This window comes from Balaenoptera borealis, assembly GCF_965194805.1.
Source record: "Balaenoptera borealis genome assembly, chromosome: 18".
In the NCBI taxonomy this organism is placed as follows: domain Eukaryota; kingdom Metazoa; phylum Chordata; class Mammalia; order Artiodactyla; family Balaenopteridae; genus Balaenoptera; species Balaenoptera borealis.
This window is the reverse complement of record NC_138877.1, coordinates 10,375,650-10,398,850: the sequence shown is the minus strand read 5'-3', so window position 1 is coordinate 10,398,850 and position 23,201 is coordinate 10,375,650. Positions and strand designations below refer to the sequence as shown.

Here is a 23,201-nt window from a genome sequence, read left to right as displayed (position 1 = left end):
AAAACTATTTGCTAACTAATCAGATTGAGGCAAAGGTCTCAAGGAATATAAATTTGACTCTTCTCTGTTTTCCTTCACAAGTCACAGATTTGTTCCCTGCTACCCAATGCAAAGAGATAAGGGCCCTCTTATAAAATTATTTTACTACAAAGCGTATCTTTACCCAATTAAAATGCATACTTCCTGTGTTTATGAAGGTTAAGGTTTGCGAAATATGTTTTGGTTAATAGTAGGAAATCATGGAACATGGCAAATGTGGGTTTAGGGATAATATATGAATTCAGCTTAATGTTAACTGTTTCATATATAACTAGCTTACGATGAACTAACCAAGTTTCTTTCCCATTTCCTGCCTTAAATTGAGTCACTTGTTTTACACTCGCTACACAAATTCTAGTTGAACTTTTGATGTTTTGAGGTGGCTATTACTATGTACGGAATGCCTGTTGCAGTTGTTTTAACAAGCCTGGATGAAATAAAAATATACCCGACAGATTCAACACCAAGTCGATGTGATATTTGATTCTTCATCTACATTACCTTCTCCTCACAAAAAGAGCCCTCATATTTATACAGCAAATCACCCTCAGCCCCTGCCACTCCTCATGCCCTTAGTGGATGTCTAATCAACTACCATGTTTTTCCATTGACCATTTCACAGTTCTTTGAAATGCAGCACTCAGAGTGGTCTCCACCAATCAGATGGCATTTCCATGAAGAGTGACACCTATCTGCTATCCCTGAGGTGTGTGAGTGTGTGTGTGTTTTCAAGTCATTAAACTATAAATTTAAAGGAGAGGGGTGAGAATACATCTCTGTCTCACCTTAAAAACTGTTACTTGACCTGTCAAAAGAACTTAGGAACAGGTTCTATAGAAATTTATTCAGTATTTTCAATCACCAGGGGCTTCTACTGAACTCGGCAGCCCAGCTCATAACCGATTCCTGTCTATAGACTCTAAGACATAGTCCAGAACTACCACAATTGTATGCAATTCCTAACATATTTGTTCACAGTTATTCAATGTATAATGCGCTTATGCATATAATAGCCATGTCCAAGGATCTTACTTGCTACGTAAAATATTAACCTGAGAAGCTGACTTGAAGTTTACCAATAAGGAAACCATTATAATTTTAGACAGAATATCCAAAAAGCTAAGAGGCCAATAATTTTGTCAGAGCAAAGAGTTGCCCTTTAAAATATGGGGGTAGATTACATTTGGGGACCAGCCTGCTGGGATCATGCCCATAGAATGTAAAAGGTAAATAAACTGGCAGTGTTTCGAGGCCACCAATCACAGAGGTCCCTAAACATTCTGAAGATCTGAGACCTTCCCCTAGTGCTTCACTGAGCTTCAGTTCGCTGTGGTTGTTTAAGTGTACGATATTTGTCGGGGGGGGGGGGTGGCCGCCTCAGCAATGTGTTCCGGGATCTAGTCACAAAGGTGGAATCTACAAATGTACAGGCATTTAGCCCTGGACTGGATACAAGGGGGTTGGGAGTCTCTTGGTGTTATAGTCCCCAACCCACTTCATATGTCAGTAGACACATCCCAAAGCATAATCACAGCACCAGGCTGGAAGACCGAACCCAGGCTCTCACCAGTCAGTGTACTGGAAGTGTTTTTCCAAGATACTATTTAAGTTTCAAAATGAAATATAAATTGAATAAAAAACTCTCACGTGGCCTATTCCAGTTTTAATTTCATGTATGCTACCGTAAGCTGGAAAGAATTGCTTTTATTCTATTTGAAAGTCTTTGATAGCAGATACTAAGGAGGTGATTCCCATGTTGCCCAGGAAAAATGTGGTTAGAGAAGGGGTTTCTCAAGATATGGTGTTACCTTGAGAATATGAGAATACACACACACGTACATATATGTATATGTATAATATGTATAAAACGCATATATATGTATGTGTGTATATATATGTACACATATATAACACCAACACACACCTATACACATATTGTAAACAGTTATACACTGCGTATGCATATTTTATATGTGTGGCTATATACGAATATTTGAGCTTTTTAGGAATGTCTGAATACAGCTTTACAGCTTTTTGGTCTTTTCAGCATTAGAAGGAGGCATTTGACCCAACCCAAGGGTAAGGCTGGCCCTTCCCAGGAGAGAATGAAAACCTTTCACTTCAATAAGAACTGCACAGGCCCAGGCCCCAAACTTGCAGCTGTGGACCATCCAGTCTTTATGTGCTGGGACCGTTCCTCCCTCACTCTCAGCAATGCCTGCAGGATGAGTTGTCAGCCCACCCTGGCCTGCCACCAGCATAGACTTCATCCACAGGGCCCTCAGGGCACTTGTAAGTGCAGAGGGGACCTCTGAACACCTAACAGGGTGACGGGGAGAAACCCACCATCTTCATCCTTCAGGGGGACACACCCATCCTGCCATTTTTTCCCCACAACTGGAAAGATAAAAGGCTTAACTAAAACCCATAATATTAGACAGCATGCCATACATTATTATGAAAGCACAGGAGAAAAGCCGATGTATCAAGTTCCTCACTTTTAGGCCTGAAGCCAATCGTGTTCTAAAAAAGGAACCTTACTCCCCGGACCGCTTGTCATTTTTTAGTGCTTGTATTAACAATTAGACCTGACTGCTGGGAAGCGATGTGTTTATATGCCAAGCTAATCGGCATCTGGCATTGCCTCACTCCTCTGGCCATGGAATGAATCAGCTAATTATTTCTGATCTGTAAGGTATTCTTTGTGGGGGAGGTCAGGGGTCCAACAGCACTCACGGCTCACCATGGCCTGACTAGATAAGAAAGGGAAGGACCTCCTCCACCCTCAGGGTGTTGCTAAGATGCCGAGAAATGATGCTGGAGTGGACACTCCTCTCCACAGAGGAAATCAAGAGGTAAACATCCACAACGACCTTGGATTCACTCAGCACCCCTCGGAAGGAAATGTCACCGCAACACATAAATTCTCTTCCCTTCACAGGAACTGCCTTCGGGTACTAATAATCTATGCATCCTTCTCTTTGCAGGCACACACTTAAATACACCGGAAAACGGGAATTAGAACGAGAGAGACAGCCCCTCTCCGCCCCACTCCCCCATCATCCAGAATCCTGGCTTCTTGTCTTATTTGTTGTTCCTCATAAGAAATTACTCATGAGGAAGAGTGACTATCTAGACTCTCTCCCCTTGGGGTGGTTCTAGTACTTTTTTAGTTTGACAGATAAAGTAGCCAGCAATGCAGGGGAGAGCTTAGCAGTCTGCACTCACTCACTCACTTTACTGATTCATAACCACGTCGAGCATTTACACAGCTCACGGTGCTCTAAATCTTTTATAAGCTCTCAGTTGTTATCATCCTTCAAGGGTCACCTTGCTTTATAAACGAGCAAATGCCATCAGAGACAGGAAGTGAGTAATTTAAAGGGCTGGAATGAGTCAGAAACAGAATTGGGAATGGGATTTACAACTCCTGAGCCACCTTCTGTGTAGACTTGGAAGAAGGGGGGTCAGGAAGGTACCTGGGTGGGGAGATTGGGTGTGTGTGGCTCTTCAGTATTCTTATCATCAGGATACTGAGTCCCCAGCAAAATCGTGGGTTTTGCCTTTCATATTCCCATGGGAATCATTCATTTATTTATTCAGCCAACACGAGCTGGGCACCTGCCCTACCCCAAGTACTGGGTTAGGAGCTAAGGATGCAGAAGTCTACCGGAAGAGGCAGACATGAGCTACGTGATGACACAGCACAGTGACCTCACGGAAGCTTCGTACCTGAAGTCTGCTCACAGTTGTGGGGGACACAGACTGGGGAAGATCCCGCTCTCCTTGTGGATGGGAGGGAGTGGCCAGTGAAGATTCTCCAAGGGAGAGACAGTTGAGCTTGTCACAAAAAGGTAGAAAAATGAGGGAAGGGCTGTCCAGGCAAAGGGAAAAACCCAAGTGAAGGCAGATGGTGAGTGAGAGCTTGGGTCCCCCGGGCATATGTTGTACAGGGAGGGCCCAGCTGGGTCCTGGGGACACAAGACAGTCTCCTGGCATTCAAGTGACCAAGGAGAGACAGCAAATGGAGACAGGCAGTGGGAGTCCACAGGAAGCAAGTCATGAGGCAGAGGGGTGAGGAAGGGACAGCAAATAGGGACTCCTCTCTCAAGAAGTCTGACTGCGAAAAGGATAAAGATTTTGCTGACTCTCCTACACACAGACTGCCTCCATCCTGTGTCTTCAACAACATAAAAAGGGAAGAACATGAGCATCCGTCATCAATTCTCATTACTAAAAGTGGAATTTAATTTTTAAAAATATAATCCATGGGATAAATTACCAGTTTCTATTTTCCAAGAAAATCTGTTTTAGAGGATGACTTTGACTCTTACTTACCTATTGAAAAAAGGTGAATTTTGCTCTGCTATGAAATCTCTAGTAGGCAAGCCACGTATCTCCCTCTGCTCAGTTGTCAAAGGAAGCCGGACACGTGATGCGTCTAGAAGAAGGAAGAACTGGGTCTGCATGCCGTGTTCTCTTCAGAGTGCACTTCACAGACTCTAGGTGTCTTGGGGAGAAAAAAAGTTTAAGTAAAATAAGTGATGGTGTCAGTGACTAAGTTTTGGCATAAGCTAGAGGAACTCTTCACAGACCACTGGACTGGCACATTCCAGAAAGTTCTCCCTGTGGGAGAGACAGGGTAGCCAGCTCAAGACCAGCACCCTTTCATGACAGTTGCCATCCAGCAGCCCAATTGTATGAGGCTTCCCATATATTCAGAGGAGAAGCAAATGAGCAGAAAGCATTCCACTCATGTCTGGAACTTCCCTTCTGGGACGTCTGGCTGTTGTCTGGTCCAGAGCCTCCAACCTTCACCCTCAATTTTTTTTCATCTATTTATTTAAATAGATTACTTGGGAAATATGTGCAAACCGCAAAGAGAAAAAAAATTCCCATAGTCCTACCACTTAAAAAACTGTATAAAATAAGAAGTGAAAATCTCCCCAGACATCAAACCCACACAGAGAAAATTTCTGAAATAATTTATTGTTTATCTATCCCAATTTTTTCTTAGTAGATACATATCTTTTCTAACAAACAAAAAAGGAATTGTACCATAAACTGAATTCCAACCTACTTTCTTCATTTAATGTATCTGGACATCTTTCCAGAAAATACTGTAGAGCTCCCTCTTTTTGGATGACTGCATAATATTCCATGGTATGGATGTAATAATTTATCCAACCTTATAAGGTAAATAAGTACTAGGGATGTGACATAAAACATGATAAATATAACTAACACTGCTGTATGCTGCATATGAAAGTTGTTAAGAAAGTAAATCCTAAGAGTTCTCATCACAGGAAAAAAATTTTTTATCTATTTCTTTAATTTTGTACCTGTATGAGATGACAGATGTTCATTAAACTTATTGTGGTAATCACTCCATGATTAAACCATTATGCTGAATACCCTAAACTTACACAGTGTAGTACGTCAATTATATCTCAATAAAACTGGAAGAAAAAAAGGAAAAGAATAATGTATTCAACCCTTAAGTTAATGATGCCTATCCACCCTTGTCTGTTTCAATGTTTTGCTGTTACCCACAAGGCTGCAATGACCATCCTTGCAGATGAGTCTCTATCACACCAATAACAATAAAGTTACAATAAATGGGAAGAACAATAAATGGGAAGAACATCAGCATCCAAAGCCAAGGTCAGTACTGCATCCTCATCCCCTTGATCATCATCAGCATTAGACACAGATGGACATTCTGCTTCTTAAAACACTCTCCTCTTCCTTTTGTGGTAGCACACTCCTCGTGTTCCTCAACCACTACTTATCAGTTTCTTTTCAAGCATTCGTTCATTCACAGATATTTGCCATGTCTCCTACGGTGCCAGGTACTCTTCTGGGCATTGGGAACACAGCAGTGAATCAACATGCTGTCGTGGAGTTGACTGTTACAGGGAGGAGTGGTTAATGAGCTGTACTACAATGTGGGTAGTAATAAGGGCTATGAAGGAAACTAAAGCAGGTTAAGGAGAAAGAGAGTGTTGGGGGTGCTCTTTTCCATAGGGTGGTCAGGAGAGGTCCCTACGTGGAGGTGGCATTTGAGTAGGAAGTAGACAAAGCAGTGGTTGGAGCCCTGGGACCATCTAGGGAAGTTCATTGCCTGCAAGGGAAGAGCAGTGCAGAGGCCCTGAGGGGAGCCTGCCCGCACGTCCAGAACAAGAAGGCTGATGTGGCTGGACCTTAGTGAGGAGGGTGGGGCAACCAGAGCATCCTGTCAGCGGGGACTCTAGATTGTAGGAGTGAGCTGCTCTGATGGCTTATTCTTTTTTTTTTTTTTTAATTTTTAAATTTTATTTATTTTTTTATACAGCAGGTTCTTATTAGTTATCTATTTTGTACATATTAGTGTATACATGTCAATCCCAATTGCCCAATTCATCACACCACCACCAACCCCGCCCCCCCGCTTTCCCCCCTTGGTGTCCATACGTTTGTTCTCTACATCTGTGTCTCTATTTCTGCCCTGCAAACCGGTTCATCTGTACCATTTTTCTAGGTTCCACATATATGCGTTAATATACAATATTTGTTTTTCTCTTTCTGACTTAACTTCACTCTGTATGACAGTCTCTAGATCCATCCACATCTCAACAAATGACCCAATTTCGTTCCTTTTTATGGCTGAGTAATATTCCATTGTATATATGTACCACATCTTCTTTATCCATTCGTCTGTCAATGGGCATTTAGGTTGCTTCCATGACCTGGCTCATGTAAACAGTGCTGCAATGAACATTGGAGTGCATGTGTCTTTTTGAATTATGGTTTTCTCTGGGTATATGCCCAGTAGTGGGATTGCTGGGTCATATGGTAATTTTATTTTTAGTTTTTTAAGGAACCTCCATACTGTTCTCCATAGTGGCTGTTATCAATTTACATTCCCACCAACAGTGCAAGAAGTTTCCCTTTTCTCCACACCCTCTCCTGCATTTGTTGTTTGTAGATTTTCTGATGATGCCCATTCTAACTGGTGTGAGGTGATACCTCATTGTAGTTTTGATTTGCATTTCTCTAATGATTAGTGATGTTGAGCAGCTTTTCATGTGCTTCTTGGCCATCTGTATGTCTTCTTTGGAGAAATGTCTATTTAGGTCTTCTGCCCATTTTTTTGATTTGGTTGTTTGTTTTTTTAATATTGAGCTGCATGAGCTGTTTATATATTTTGGAGATTAATCCTTTGTCCATTGATTCGTTTGCAAATATTTTCTCCTGTTCTGAGGGTTGTCTTTTCATCTTGTTTATGGTTTCCTTTGCTGTGCAAAAGCTTTGAAGTTTCATTAGGTCCCAGTTGTTTATTTTTGTTTTTATTTCCATTACTCTAGGAGGTGGATCAAAAAAGATCTTGCTGTGATGTATGTCAAAGAGTGTTCTTCCTATGTTTTCCTCTAAGAGTTTTAGAGTGTCCGGTCTTACATTTAGGTCTCGAATCCATTTTGAGTTTATTTTCGTGTATGGTGTTAGAGAGTGTTCTAATTTCATTCTTTTACATGTAGCTGTCCAGTTTTCCCAGCACCACTTATTGAAGAGACTGTCTTTTCCCCATTGTATATCCTTGCCTCCTCTGTCATAGATTAGTTGACCATAGGTGCGTGGGTTTAACTCTGGGCTTTCTATCTTGTTCCATTGATCTATGTTTCTGTTTTTGTTCTGATGGCTTATTCTAAGGCATGGAAAGGAGTGGTGGGAATCCACAGGTCTCGCTGAGTGTTGGGATGTGAGGTATAAGAGAAAGAGAGGAGTCCTTTGGGTCCTTTGCCTACCCTGCCTCTTCTGCCTACCCTCCAGATGTGGAAGGGGCCATGGGCCTCTACTCCTCTCCACCTGTACATTTTCTAGAGGTGATTTCCTCTTATCTCAGGCTTTACGCACTACCTATATGCCTAGGCCACATTGATACCCAAATGCCTTCTGGATAGCTCCACTTGGATACCAAATACTCCACCTCAAATATAAACTGCTCAAATAGAACTCTTGATAACCACCAGCCCTCACCCTGCTCTGAAAGCTCCCCTCCCCCCATCTTAGTCATGGAAACCCTGTATGTATAAGAGCACAGGACTCTGGGACCAGCCGACCTGTGTCCCCACTCCACCACGTGCAGGCTGTCTCTGTGACTGAAGTGTAGAGCGGAGGGATAAGTGATGGGTTGTTGTGAGACTTCAAAGATTTATGCTCGCAAAGTAGTCAGAACAGTGTCGGGCACTTGGTAAAATCCAGTGTCAGTGTTTTCTATTATATTTATGCCACTACTCCCGGCTGCCCATGCTCTGAAATCATCCTGACACACCACTCACTCAAAAACAAACAGGAGCTGGTCTAAGATCTGGGAGGTGGTCATGTCTCAAGAGAGCTGCAACAGTTATTTAATTAGTATTTAGTTAGGTGAGCTAGGGCAAGAGAAAGAGCACTTTATTATTTGGAATCAGCTAAGAATGGTTTCCAAATCTTACAAGCTGGGTGTACTGGGAAAGTTATTTAACATTTCTCTATATCCTCATATTTCAAATAGGAATAATATTACATACCCCTCGGGGTACTATAAACTTTAAATAGAATAATGCATATAAAGTGTGAGCTCAGTGCCAGATGATAGCTATTATTAAGATAAGGGATTTGGCTTTTTGAGCCTCAGAGTAGTCATGTGACATCAAACGAAAGAAGCAGTGACAATAAATTCCTCTCCAACAAACCCATCAGTCATCTGGGAAACAAAAAATGCAAAAGGCTTTTGTGAAGTCCCATGCTGCCCGGGGGAGGGTGCAGCCCAGGACCATGGTGGGATGGAAGTGTCCTCTGATTACAGCACCATCTCTCAAGGGTCACGTTTGTAACCAACCCGGACCCCAAGGGCAGGGCATGTTGAGAGCCCATTTTCCAACTGTCTGCTCCAGTTCTCAAGAGCAGAACAAAACCATTAATGTTTAATATTTAAACAAAAGTCTTCTGTTATTAATCACTTTAAGCCCCAGTGATGATTATTAAAACATAGTGGATAGGGTCTTATTTTTAAAGCTTGATTTTTAATGACTGAGATAGAAATCAGAACTAAAAAAACATTGAGCTCCCTTGTTTTTCAGAGATTTTTTTTTTTTTTTTTTCCCTGTGGGACAGAGCCCTGGGGAGATTTCCTGTCTCTCCTGAAAAGCTAGGGCTCCCTCTCTCCCCTCCGTAGCTTTTCCTCTGCATACCGTGGGCAGAACAGTATTCTCAGGGAGGGGCCTGGACACTCCCAACAGAACACGCCAGGCTGACTTCCCAGGCTCCAGGCCACAGGGCCCCTCAGAGGGGGATCAGGTAAGAGGCCAGAACTTCTAGTAGCCCCCAGCCTCAACTCCTGACGCCACAGCCACAGCCTGTGGAAGCTGACCTCAGTTACAGGGTACAATGAACTTGCAATAAGTTCATTTTTTCATTGCTGGTCACTTCTGGGGAGTTTTGCGAGGTTGGTTGATCCTCTCTTATTTCCTAGGACAGCTGGACCTCCACCTTCACACTGGGACCAAGGAGGGGGGGACTGTCAGGGGAGGAGGAGAAGGCAGGGAGCCTGGCCCAGCCTCCACTCTGCTGTTCCCTGCAGGTATCAAAGCATAGGTGGGAGCTGGAGCTTCCAGACAACTGTGCAGCAAGGAGCTAAGTGGACCAGCCACTTCAGTGGAACAGGTGAGATAGCTGTAATGGCAGGGGGGAGATCCCTTGAATAATGGCAATAAAATATATAAAATTCCTAGGAATAAAGTTTCACAAGACATGTACAAGACCTATGTGAAGAAAACAATAAAATTCTGCTGAGGGAACACAGGATATTTGAATAAATGGAAAAATAATTCTATTTTTGAACACATCCTCCATATTATAAAAAATAACAACTCTCCTGAAATCAAACTGTACATTCAGTGCAAATTCCAATAAAAGTTTTTAGGGTTTTTTTTTCTTTGATATGGAAAAAAATTAATTTCAAAGTTCTGAAAGAATGAGCATGAATAAATAGCTAAGCAGAATAATGGAGTATTTGTCCTACTAGATATTAAAACGTATAAGTATAAAAAGTAAAGCATTATACAATGATTAAAAGAAAGCTCAGTAGTACAGAAACTGATTCATATATTAATGAGATTCCGATACATGATAAAGGTGGACCATTCAACAAAATGAGCTGGGAAAACTGACTTAGTCATTTGGAAAAACAGGAATGACAAATCTCTACCATTGAAATAAATTTCAGATGGAGCAAATATCTAAATGTAAAAATACACATTTTAGTTAAAATACTGAAAGAAAACATAGGTAATTGATTCATATTCTTGATATGCAACTTTTTAGATGGTCACCGGACACTATATATCAACATTTTAAAGTCTGATCCAGCAATTCTATTCACAAGAATTTATCCCAAGGACATTATGGGTCAAATTCACAGAGAAATACCTATAAGGAAGTTCATTATGCACTGTGTATAATGGTGAAAAATTGCAAACACTTTAAATATTGGTTAAATAAATTACAGTATATCCATACAATGAAACTCTAAACAGTCAATTAAAATAATGCTACATAACCACACTGACAGATACTGTCTGGGTGTCCCAAGGAAACGCTGCTCTTGTTCACAGTCCCAGCAGCAGTTCAAGTGCATGCCTGTTGCTCCAGCCTCACCAGCACAAGAGGGTGTCATCTACATGCTTGCTTTCAGGAGCTGTGGGTTTTTTCTGCCCATTAACAGACAATTCTGCCCTATAGGCACATGCTGTCAGCCTCAACTATGCATGGTTTGTCCTGCAATGTCCGCCAAATGACCAGCTGAAACAAGTGACAGTCTAGATCAGGAGACCTGTGCACCTGATCTGCAGACCAGAGCCACTTCACAAGGGCCCTGTGTCCCCCGGAATTACAGGCAACGTTTTGGTGTTTATGCAAATAATTGACCAATGACAGGATATTGCATCTATTGCGGAAATGTGTGGCATTTCCATGGTCACCTCCCCAGTGGGCTGTGGAAATTAACTGAGTTCAGGCTGTGGAAAACTTAAGCTGTTACGTGAGATGCTAAAATTGCTACGCTTCCCAGACTGTAACATTCTGCCTGTGGCCTTGGGACCTGAAGACCAGATGCTGCACCCAGTAATAACTTCACTCTCATCCAACTTCAGTAACTCAAGATGGAGCCAATTTGGGGTTTTGATCTGGTACTTTCTGAGATTCAGCTGAGGCTGACTACCCCCCAGACTGCCCCAGGAGAAATGGGAGATAAGAAGCATCGTCCACACCCGCACACAGAGTGCTGGAGACGAAAACTCTGCCAATGCAGAACCACCACCGGGAGCTCGAGATGGACAGCCTCTGTTGCCTTTGGTTGAAAGGTGCAGAGGGCAGCTGTTTGGGCAATTTGAAGGGACTGTCAGGGGAAGAGAATTAAGTAGGCTAATTTAGAACCACACTAGAATACTTCTCAAAAAAATGACTCAGCTTGGGACATCGTTGAGAGTGATCATCTCTGAATGATTTTTATTTTCTTCCTTTTCATATGTTTGTTTGTTTGTTTACCTGAGTTGTCCTGACCCAAGATATAAAGATGGTGTTTATATAATAAAAGTGGTATAAATCACTATTCCAAACCTTTGAAGATTAGTTTTCAAACTGTTAAAAAATGTTGTAGGTCTCAATTACACTTCAGTAAAAATTTTAAATTTTTAATTTAAAAAAATTTTTGTAGGTGTGCCAGGAAATTTTCTATAGAAACCTGAACTTACAGCAATTTATAAGGAAGTGGTTATTGATTACAATGGAAGGAAAGACTGTAAACTGCCTACGTTTCATGCAGGCCATCTAATTCCATTTAAAGAAGTTAACTAAGAGAAGAGAAAGATGAGGAACTAATGCAAAAGCAAAAACTCAGGAGTAAACCAGCAGCGAATAAAGACACAATTATGATCTCTGTGGCATCTTACTTCTATGGTTTATTTTACATTCTCCCCCTTCTGCGTATAAATAAAGAAAATAGAGACACAGTGTGTGGAAAGGTAAACTGAAGCCACTCTTAATTAAAGAGGCAGAAACCCAGATGGGTTGTAATACTTTAAGGCTACAGCAAGGAGTACATCAAATAGATTCTGCTACATTTTTGATAAATTCCCTTCACAAATATGTAGAACGTTAGTAATCTGCCATTAGAGGAAAAACAAATCATAACAGCATCTTGATGAGGAAGAAAGTACACTTATGGGGAAAGGGCCAGCTGTTTCTTTCTGTGAGGAATAATGTACAGGACTCCAATAATTTTCAGTTTGAAAGCTGTGCTGTAGAGCACCACTTGGAACCGAAAATCTCCTGAGTTTCTTAAGTAAGACAGCAAAACAAAATGAACTCGAGTTCTGGATCCTTCTGAGAAAATCCAAGTATCAGTCCAAGAGTAAAAGATGCACAACTCCTACCTAAACAAACAAATTTTGCAGCAATACCTGCTGAGTAATTAAAAAGTAGCAGGCAAGCGATTTTTGTTAAAATTATGGCCTTTGTTCCTTATCAGTCTGCTAAACTTTGAATGTGAAACCAAGCAAAGAGGCCATACAAACATCTAGAAGCAATACTCAGATCTAGATACTGAACAGTTTCACAGTTGAAACTGGCTTAGTCTAGCTGAAACCAACTCCTAGTTAGAAATTACCTGAGCTGGGAAATTGTTGTGCATCTCATTCCTTAGCAAGGCCCTGCTGGAGGAGTGAGACTTCCTATAATTACGCTACTGTGCTGTTGTTGGGTCTGGTTGTTTTTCTTTCAGTTGTTCTTACTGTTCAGAATTTTTTATGTGCTGCTGCCAGATGTTAAGCATTAGTTGGCTTCCCTACAGCCTATATTCTAAAAAACAATAAAATGAAGAATGCCAGAGCTATAAAATAATAAAAATAAACAAAACCCACAAAGCCCAGTTTATTGACTTGCCAGGCAAAGAAGCACACACAAGCTAAAAAATTCACTGAACAGTGAGCTGAGGAAGGAAAGTCAGGGATAAATCTACAAAGCAGGGTTCACAGTGACTAAGGCTTGAAAACCAGCACTCTGGAAATTAATCTGAAGGTCTGTGCCTGGTGGGTTCACGCAAATCCATTTCCATTGTTCAGGGACAAGTCTTTACATGGGTCCAGCAGGGCTTTGGTGTTTCAGTCCACTTGAGCTGGTTAGAATCAGTTATGATGAAACACAGCATTTAACCTTGATGTCTCCTAGGGCATGTCTTGCTGTAAGTGGAAATTTTTCCTCTCTGAACTCTTGCCTGCTTCTCCTCTATAGAAGCTCTATATGTGACATGTATGTGTATAAGGTAATGTATCTCCCCTTACAGTCCTTAGCTCTGTGCTTTAGAATTTCATAGTCCTCTTCAACGGAGGTTTGTAAAATGTGTATGTAAACGAATGACATTCACATGCTCAGGTGGTCTCCACTGCTCTGCCTCAGTTATGCCCTAGAATTTATCCTTCTTCCCAAATTCCACTTTTATCCAACATGTTTACAGAGCTAAAAATTAGGCTGCAGAATACTATTAAGGAAAATAGAGCAAGACCGTAGCTGCGAAATTTTCTTTGAACAGCAAATAGTAGCTGGTAAAATCCTTTTGTGTGATTATGTCAGATGATCATGACTCCCAAAGTTCTCATTTGATTTTAGGGACATCAATACTCAAAACTCGAAGAAGGCTTTGGGAACGTAGCAGGAGGTGGAGAAAGGAGAAGAGGGTGACAGAGACACTAGAAGGCAGGAGGAAATGGAAGAAAAGGGAAAAGCTTATTGGGTATCGCTGCGGTAAAGAGCAAGGAGAAATTAAAGAAAAATGATCGGAGGTGAAAACAGCAACAACAACAACACAGAGCTGAAGAAACGTGAGTGAGCCAGGGGCACGTGTAACCAGAAGGCGAGAGAAACAGTGGCAGCTGGAAGAGCCTGCAAAGCTAAGCAAGTCCGTTTTGCAGAGTCTGGGCAGGAAAACGCTGTTGGCTAAAGCAGAATATAAGGTAATTTTTTTCTCCCTGCTGATGCTTCTCTGGGATCTGGCCAAAGCACTATTCTGCAGAACCAGAAACTGAATAAATAGACTAGTTTATTCAGAAGATGTGTCCCCTTATTTCTCTCCCCAGAATGGTGTCAGAGCTGCCCAGGATACCAGAGATTTCCGTGAATTTGGATGACAAGGCGTTGGCCAGCATGTTTCTCATCCCACAACACCTGCTCCTGAAAAGGAAGCATTTGTTCCTCTCCTGCAAATCATTTTTTTATAAACGAGGCACCTAATGAACATTCAATGAAAGTCCCTTAGAGCAGGTAAGACTTCTATCACACACAAACTCAGCAATGAAAAAGACACTTGCCCAGAGCTAAGCATTTGCTAAGGAACAACTATTCTCAACCTTTTCCTTGGGCATAATTAACAGTTCTCCAAAATCCTCTGTGAATATCTGCCCAGCTGTGGCAGCCAGCGACTTGACTGTATGTTCAGAGTCAATGTTAGAACTGCAAAATCCCTAGAAATCATCTAGTTAAATGCCTTCTACTCTCGGGAGAGGGAATTGTGGCCTGAAGAGGTGAGTGAATTACTCAAGGTTACACAGCTAATTAGGAAAAGGTCTCCAATTCTCAGCACAGTGATCTTTTCACAGCACTGTGATACACACTTTCCTCATTTATCACCCACACTCTTCTCTTCCATCTTCACCATATCCCTCACCACTCCAGAATGCATTGGGCTGCCATAACAGAAAATCTGAATGGTAATGGGCTGAACCATGAAGACAATCATTGTTTATATGGTGAGAGCCTGGAGGTAGGTGGGCCCAGGGTTTGTTCTGAAGCTCAACAATGTGATTAAAAAAAAAAAAAAAAAGAAAAAAAACAGACTTTTCTCATCCTTCTGTTTCAGCATATACATTGTGTGAGACTCTCATCCTTGAACTTGTGACCTCATGGTGACAAGATGGCTTCCACAGTTCCAGCTATCACATAGTCATACCAGTGCCCAAGCTGGAAAGAAAGGGATGGGCAGAAAAGGGCTTTGTTTTTATCATGGAGGAAAATCTTTCCAAGGATAAAGATTTCCCGTTATGTCTCCTTGGCCAGAACTAGGTCATATGGTCAGCACTAGCTGCAAGGAAGTCTGGAAAAAAAAAGTATCTGGCAAATGATAACAAAAGTGACCTGATCAGCTTAAACCAATAATGGCACAAGATCATCATTAACAAAATCAGGATTCTATAACAAGGAAGAAAGGGGTTGTGGCTGTTAAGCAGGTATATCAGTTAACAATTGATGTGTAACAAGTAAAATTCAGTGGCTTAAAACAGCAATCTTTTATTTTTTCTCATATGTCTGGAGGTCAGCTGATCCAAATGGGCTCAGTTGGGTGGTCCTAATAATCTTAGCTGAATTTGTTCATGTAACTGTGGATCTAGTTACATGACGGGATGTCTGCACTGATCTAGACTCTGCTCCACGTCTCTCTTCCTCCTTGGAATAGCAAGCCACTGAGGAATGTTTTTCTCATGGCAATGGCTAAGGCACAAAAATGCAAGCAAAATCATGCAAGGTCTCCTAAGGTCTAGGCTCAGGACAGAAACACTCATTCTGTCTCATTCTGTTGTTCAAAGCTAGTCATATGGCCAAACTCAAAGTCAGGGATGAGGAAATATACAGCAGCCATGGAAAACTAATATAGTGCATAATTTTGATATTTTTTAATGGATTTTTTAATTGAAGTATAGTTGATTTACACTGTTGTTAATTTTGATACTCTTGATCTTCACAGTATGACCATATCTTACATCACTCTATAAGTGATCTTTTTTTTTTTTTTTAAATAAGTAATCTTTAAAGGGCTTACTTAAAACAATACTGAAGACATATTGTGATGTCATTCCTCCCAGGATTAATTGTTAAATTTTAGTTTAAAATCTCAGTCTGTCTCTCTCTTGTTCTGTCAGATGACTCATAGGCGTATCTAAAACTAGAGGTCATTTCAAGATGATGCTCTTTCTCAGAAAGAAAAAGGTTATTATTCAAAATAAAATAATTGAATGTATGCCTTATAGTGTGGGAAACTTTGTGACTCTTTTCTGAGGATAATTTTGAGAGCAAATCTTACTTTATGGAGATTTTCATTTATATTGTAATTATACCATAATTGAAATTTAAAAGGTTTGAGCCCACCAGACCACCATCCCTGCTCCTCTGCTTTGGCTCAAGCCCACCCAGCTTGCCTCTCTTGCTATATGAATTCTAGATGTGTCACTACTTTTACTAAAATGTCTCTGGTGTATCATTCCTTTCCCTCCTAGGAACCCCTGGACTCCTTAGGCTACTGGTCATACCAAGAGTTGAGATGGCTTTGGCTCAGCCACTCAGAAAGCAAAGGCTTTTGTCTCACACTTCTCCAGGGATGAAGGGACTCTCACCTTACACTAACACCTTCACTCACTGATTCTTCTCAGGAGATCTGTCTCAGTGCATTTTTCTGTCCATGCACACACCCAGAGCAGTTGGAAACTTCTCTTAAGTAAGAGAAGAACCCAGATTTAATTCCTGGAGGGCCACTCTCTGGTCAGCCCATATCCCCAGCTGTTTTAGAGCTTATTGGTCTGCATTGTGTAAGAACTATTTGTGAATGGCCCTGTTCCCTCCTCTTGACTGTAAGTTACTGAATGTTGGGTTCAGAGTATCCTCCTTTCCCATCAATAATATTTATTGATGTTCCAGGCACTTTGGAATATATTATATCACTTTATCCTTACAGCCACCTTGGAACATAAGCATTACTATCCTCCATTTTATAGATAAGGGAACTGAAGTTTAACTGAAGTTCAAAGAAGAGAAATAATTTGTACATAAAAGCACATAGCAAGTGGCAGAGCCTAGATTCTTACCAAAGTCTATCTTACTCCAGAACTAATTCTCATTGTATGACATCTCATGTGTGAAGGTGCCGTGCGTGGTGCCTAAGGGGAAAAAATGAATTACTTGGTCCCAGGCACCTTGCACTGATTACATACAGCACCTAATCCAGTGTGCTTGGCATATATTAGTTTGAACCATATGAAACTGACCTTTTGTAGGTCAAAAATAGCCATACGTTGGAAATTTTTTATGGTAGCTCAATGGAATGTGTGTTGAGTTGGATTGACTGGTGCTCTTTATGTTACAAGCGGTGCTTAAGAGCACAGGCTTTGGAGTTCCATCATCTAAGTTCAAATCCTACCTCTGCCACTTGCTGGCTGTGTGATCTTGGGCAAGTTACCTAACTTCTCTGGGTCTTGATTTCCTCATCAGTAAAATGAGGGCAATGATCGTACCCACTTCATAAGGCTGTTGTGAGGATTAAAGTAGTTATGTAAATTAGTAAATAGACTGCATGGTACACAATAAGTACTTCTGAATAACTGTGAGCTATTGCCATCACGGGGGAGGGATCCAATTCTGTATTTGAGGAGCTGTGGTAGCTGGGGGGTGGGGTGGATGTGATGGAGAACAGAAGAGGAAAGGAGAGCTGTGAGAATGACCAAGGTTGTAGGAGAAGGTCATTTATTATAATATTCTTGACCATTTCACTGGCCAGAAAGCGACCCGGAGAGCAGGGCTGGAAGAGAGAATTCCCATTTGATCCTTCATTCCCCTGGCCCCACCACTAGAGACCTAAGAACGAGGTTTTTTTATCGTCTCTTTATTGGCTCCAGCCTGACCTGAAATGCCCTAAGCACAACAAAGACAGCCGTCAGGAGCAAGCACAGCCAGCAGGGGGTGGATGTTTGCACGGGAGCAGTGGGGTAAAACTATGCAAAGCAGTGCGCTTCACTCTCTGTCTCCAGAGGAAAAGAGTCTGGAACACCTGCCCAGGTGCAGAACTGTGAAGAGCCAGGGGGAAGAGAAGCGCCCTAGTCATTCACTAGTCCCGAGGACAGCGTTGACAAATCACTGCAACCTGCATGGCTTAAAACAATGGGAATTTATTCTCTCATAGTTCTGGAAGACAGAAGTCCAAAATCAAGGCGTCGGCAGGGCCACGCTGTCCCTGACAGCTCGAGGGGAAGATCCTTTCTTGCCTCTTCCTAGCTTCCGGGGGTTGCATGCAATCTACAGCCCTCCTTGGCTTGTAGACATACCACTCCAATCTCTGCCCCTGTAGTCACATGGCCTTCTCCCTGTGTGTGTCTCTGTTTTTCCATCTTCTAAGGATACAAGTTAATGGATTAGGGCCCACTCTAATTCAGTGTGAACTCATCTTAATTAACTAATTACATCTTTGGAGGCCATATTTCCTAAAAGGTCACATTCTGAGACACTATTCAACCCAGTACAAACAACAACAACACCACCAAAAAAAAAGCTACACAGATTTTCCAGCTGCCACATGTTTCTTAGAATAAACTCCACAGTGTGAATCAGGCCTCAACTGAGAGAAGGCAAGACAGCATGGGAGGTGGGAAACCCTGGAACACAGACAAAGGCTGCAGTAACGTGGGTTACCATATTGCCATCTGTCAGGAGCCATGTGCTGAGAAGAGAAGCAGAGGACAAGTGGAACAGTAGTCAATGAAATAGATGTCCAGCCAGGGCAAGTGTACCCTGGAGCTGAAAACGATGATAAGACTCCTGTGTAAGACCACACACGAGCAGTGAACAAGAGCCTTACTTCACTCATTCATTCATCCTCTCATCCGTTCATTTTGTGCCAAGCAAGAGACTAACACGGAGGAGACAGAGACCAATAAGACTAATTCCTACCAAACGGAATTGTGTCTGTTTGTCTTAAAGTCTTTGCTCTCTAGTGGGAAGGTGGGAGAAGACACAGAGCATAACAAATAATCCCAGCAAAGCTTGATAATTGTGAATCTAAAAATACATATTGGATAGAGGTGTCCACAGGCTGCAAGCCGGTTTCTATCAACGTGAGGGACTGGCAGGGAACTTAAACCATTCATGGAATTTACAGAAGAAGCCCCCCTCTTCCCAAGCCATTAAAGCCTACTCCTCCTTCAAGACCTACTGTATTATATCTGTTGGCATACCTATTTTCCTACCAGAGTGTGATCCCCTGCAACTGCCCCAGCCCCTCCCTAAGGACACCCCCCTCATACACACACACACACACACGCACACACACATACACATACACACACGTCTCTATGATCAAGAACTAAAGGATTTACCTTACGGCACAGAAAGGGACCTCTGGAATCACGTTCAGTCATTTATTCTGACTGATCTGTGTTGACATCTTTGTTAAATAGTTTTTAAATCACGCTTGGAGACAGAAAAATAATTTGGTTCCCTGAACACAGAGTTCAAAGGAGGACTATGAAGAACTAGTAACTCATCTGTAGGTTGGGGCAAAGCCAGGTTCCCCCAACTAGTCTTCTGGTAACTTACATTTGAAGCACTAAGATCAGGTCTCCTTCTTAGAAAGGATTCAGGTTCTCCCCACATAGCTCCTCCACTGCTCAAGGATTCTGGGTACATGTGCATATAACACACACACACACAACTTTCTCCGTTCTTCTGGAAAGCCATGACTCAGGCCTGACAGCCCTTTACTTCTAATGAACATGCAACATGGTAAGTGCTCCAGTGGGACACTGTACTGCCTGTTCCTCCCCATCGTGTAGAACTGACTCTTGCCCCCGCCATGCCCTGTGGTACACTAACATTTACTCATCTGTCGTTCCCTCTAGACTTGAGCATGTCCAGCACAGTCAGGGATCATGTCTTATTCATCTCTGTATTTCCAGCACTAACATAGTGCCTGGCACAAAGTAGGATGGATAAGGTGGCTCTGGATTTGGTGGGAGGGAGGGGGAAAGAGTGCCGGGAAAGAGGTAAAAGAAGGAAGCGTCAAGGAATGAATCCTCCAGAACACCAACAATTACAGAGTGGAATGAAAAGAGAAGGCAGCGAAGGGGAGCCAGTGCAGGGAGAGAAACAGAAGTATGAGGAGATGGGGTTGACAGACAGACAGACCAAGAGAGAGGAACGAGGGGCCTTTATAGAAACAAACTTCAAGGAAGAGACAGTGTCCCATGTCAAACAGGCAGGCATATCCCTCAGGTTGAGTGTTGAAAATAGGACAAGGGATCTGGCATTTAGGACATCACGGTTGACCATAGTAATTATTTGGGGAGGGGGGTGGGGACCCAGATTGCAATGGGAAGAAGAGAGAACGAGGGGTGACACAGTGTAGACAGTGAAAGCAGCACAGGTCTTCCTAAAAGTCTGGTGGTAAAGGAAGGAAATTGGTCAGTCACAGAAGTGAAGGAAAGGTTAAAGGAGACATTTCTTCTGAAGAGGAGAGACCCAAATGTGTCTCGTGCAGCTTATACACACTGACTTAGACCGTGGCCTCTGTCAGATGGTCAGGGCCGGGGTAAGGTCTGCCCATGGGAACTACACAAACCTGATGTTTGGGGGCTCAGACTTATAGCCTTCATCCTGTTGTCCCCACCTCAGATGAACAGGTTTCTGAGCTCCTAGCCACCTATTCCAGGACCCTCACGGAAGAGGCAGAAGATCTGACATCAGAGAGGGCAATCGGTAGCCACGCTGATGGGCCTCTGATCAAGGGTTCCCTTGACTAGGACAGCTACGGTATTTCCATACCTCATCTCTGCTCATGTTTCTGCCCTGATAGAACTAGAGCAACACTGCCTTACTTTATATCATGCTTCATTTATAATAAATGCAATTTTGCAAGTCACTAGAGCAAAATAGTCCTTTTTAAAAAACTCCCCTTCTGGATGCTTTGGCTCTTTGAAACTTGAGAAAGTTCCTAGGGAGTGTCTGTTCCATCTGCAGACACTGAAGGCAATGGTAACCTTGCGAAGGAGAGCTGCAGTGGGCGAAGCATACATCACATGCTCTGTCTTTATGTTCCTTAGCTGATGCACCTCCTGCCTTTGAGGAAATACTTGTCAGCTTTCTCCAAAGAGCCTAGAATTAGTCATTTCTTATCATTTAAGATGATATACTATTAAAACAATCTGCTAAGTGATTACAGAAATTATTCAGATAGAACCACTGTGATAACACATTATAGGCTTGTTACTTAGCAACTGAAGAATAGGCACTCTTAAAAATTAAGATAGAAAAAGTGAAAAGACATATCTCATTCAAAACTAGTTTTACAATGATCCATAAAAGCAACCAGAAAATCACTATGATGAATAAGGTAATGGCAACAAGATTAACTTTATGTATTTAGACCCAAATTCTTAAGTGTCAGTCAGAAGACGAACATAAGCCTCGTCCTTCATGGCAGACCTGTCCGTGGGTGAGCCAGGGCTGCAGTTCTTTGATGTGTGGCTCAGGGTGAAGTCTCCAATCCCCTCCCCTAAGTCTTCTTTCCAACCTCCTCATCTCAGGCTCCTCTATTTCTCAATCCTACTCTTTCCACTGTTACCACCATCATCACCACCTTCTGCTGCCACTGATGGGGCTGCCTCACTAGAACTCATACATTCCAGGTGCTATGGAGTGGCTCTATCCCCACCTTCACATACAAAGATGACCAGGTAGCTCTTTTGGTTACGGACCAAGGTTGTGAGTTTCATTCCCAACAGGTGTTTTATCAGTGGTGCCCTGGGTCAAAGGGAAATAAGAATACAACATGAGATACACATATTACATCTGATGGACAAACGACTCAAAGCCCATGTCTCACTAGTAGGAGACTAGGAATGTCATAAATGCAGGTGTGCATGTATGTCTGTGTTTGTGTAACTATAACTGATTAAAAACCTATTCTGTGCTAGATATTGTACTAGATCCATTTTCCTCTAATCCTTTCAACAGCCTAGCAATGCAAGCACTTTTACAACTATTTTTTAAAATGTTTATTTGAAATAATTATTGATTCATGGGAGATTACAGAGAAATGTACAGGGAAGTGCCAAATACCCTCCCTCTCACCTGATATTAACATCCCACACAACTTTTGCACAATATCAAAGTCAAGAAATTGATACAATCCATAGACCTCATTCAGATTTCACTAGTTAAATATGCACTGACAACTCAGAAACCCGAAATGCCACTTTGGGCCTCTAGTTAGAGTAGGGCCTTAGGAGGTCAGTGTTAGAAAGAGGTGTGGCCTGAGTCCACCTAACAGTAGAGCCAGTGTGAATGCACCCATTTGGTAGCTATATCCCTAGATCCAGATATACTGTACAGTGCTAATAGGTATACAGAGTAACTAGCAAAGGCTCTTCACTAGTTTCCTAATCTATGAAGTGAAAGCTGTTTTGGTAAAGAAAGCCAAGTGGAAACCCCAGAAGCTATCCTCCAAAACTCACTCTCATCAAGAGAGTAAAGCAAAAGCAAACTACACCTCTGGAGGGATTGCAAAGACTAGTGCTACCATCAAAGACTTGAGAGACAAAGGGTGGTGATTCCTATTACATCCCTAAATATTCACACTTTTGGCTACGAGCAAAGGTCAGATGGGTCATGAAGAATGAACATAGATGATTGCAAACATAATCAGATGATGATAATGCATGATAATAACAATCATAGCTGCAGTTCCATTTGTAATATCTCTGCTGGCAGGACCAAAACTTACCTTTACCCCACCCCTTACCCCCAGAACTATATATCAACTATATACATGTATATGTGCATATATATATATGAATCCAAAAGATACTGAAAGGATCATGATCATCTTGATATCTCACAGAACATCTTCCTGGTTCATTATACTGACAACCTAATCCTGTGAGCAGGTTGTATCAAGTACCCTAGACGCCCAAATAAGACATCTGCATGCCAGAGGTCAGAAGATAATCCCTGTGAAAGCTTAAATGGGCCTGCAATATTGAAGTTTCCATGGGTTCAGGGGAGTGGAATGGAATGAAGTGTGTGTGTTGGGGGGCGGATTTCCATCTACAGTAAGAACAAAGTCACTGCACCTTGTTCCACCTACCGCAAAGAAAAAAACATAATGTTTGGTGGCCCTCTTTTGTTTGGAGAAGCAATATATACCATATATAGATATGTGCTGCTATAGTTCATTTACCAAGGAACCCATGGGCTGCTAATGTTGAGTGGGGCAGAAATCAAAAAAGTGTTCTGTACAAAGCTACAGTAAGCAAAACAGTATGGTACTGACACAA

The 23,201-nt window shown here is 42.0% G+C and overlaps 1 long non-coding RNA gene across 1 annotated transcript; it reads left to right on the top strand.

Moving 5' to 3' along the window:
• The first annotated feature begins 4,894 nt into the window (after positions 1-4,894).
• On the top strand, positions 4,895-21,255 carry LOC309615773. The gene is made up of 2 exons (XR_014237069.1): positions 4,895-14,066; positions 14,190-21,255. It is a non-coding gene; the product is annotated as an uncharacterized lncRNA (long non-coding RNA).
• Positions 21,256-23,201: the final 1,946 nt, after the last annotated feature.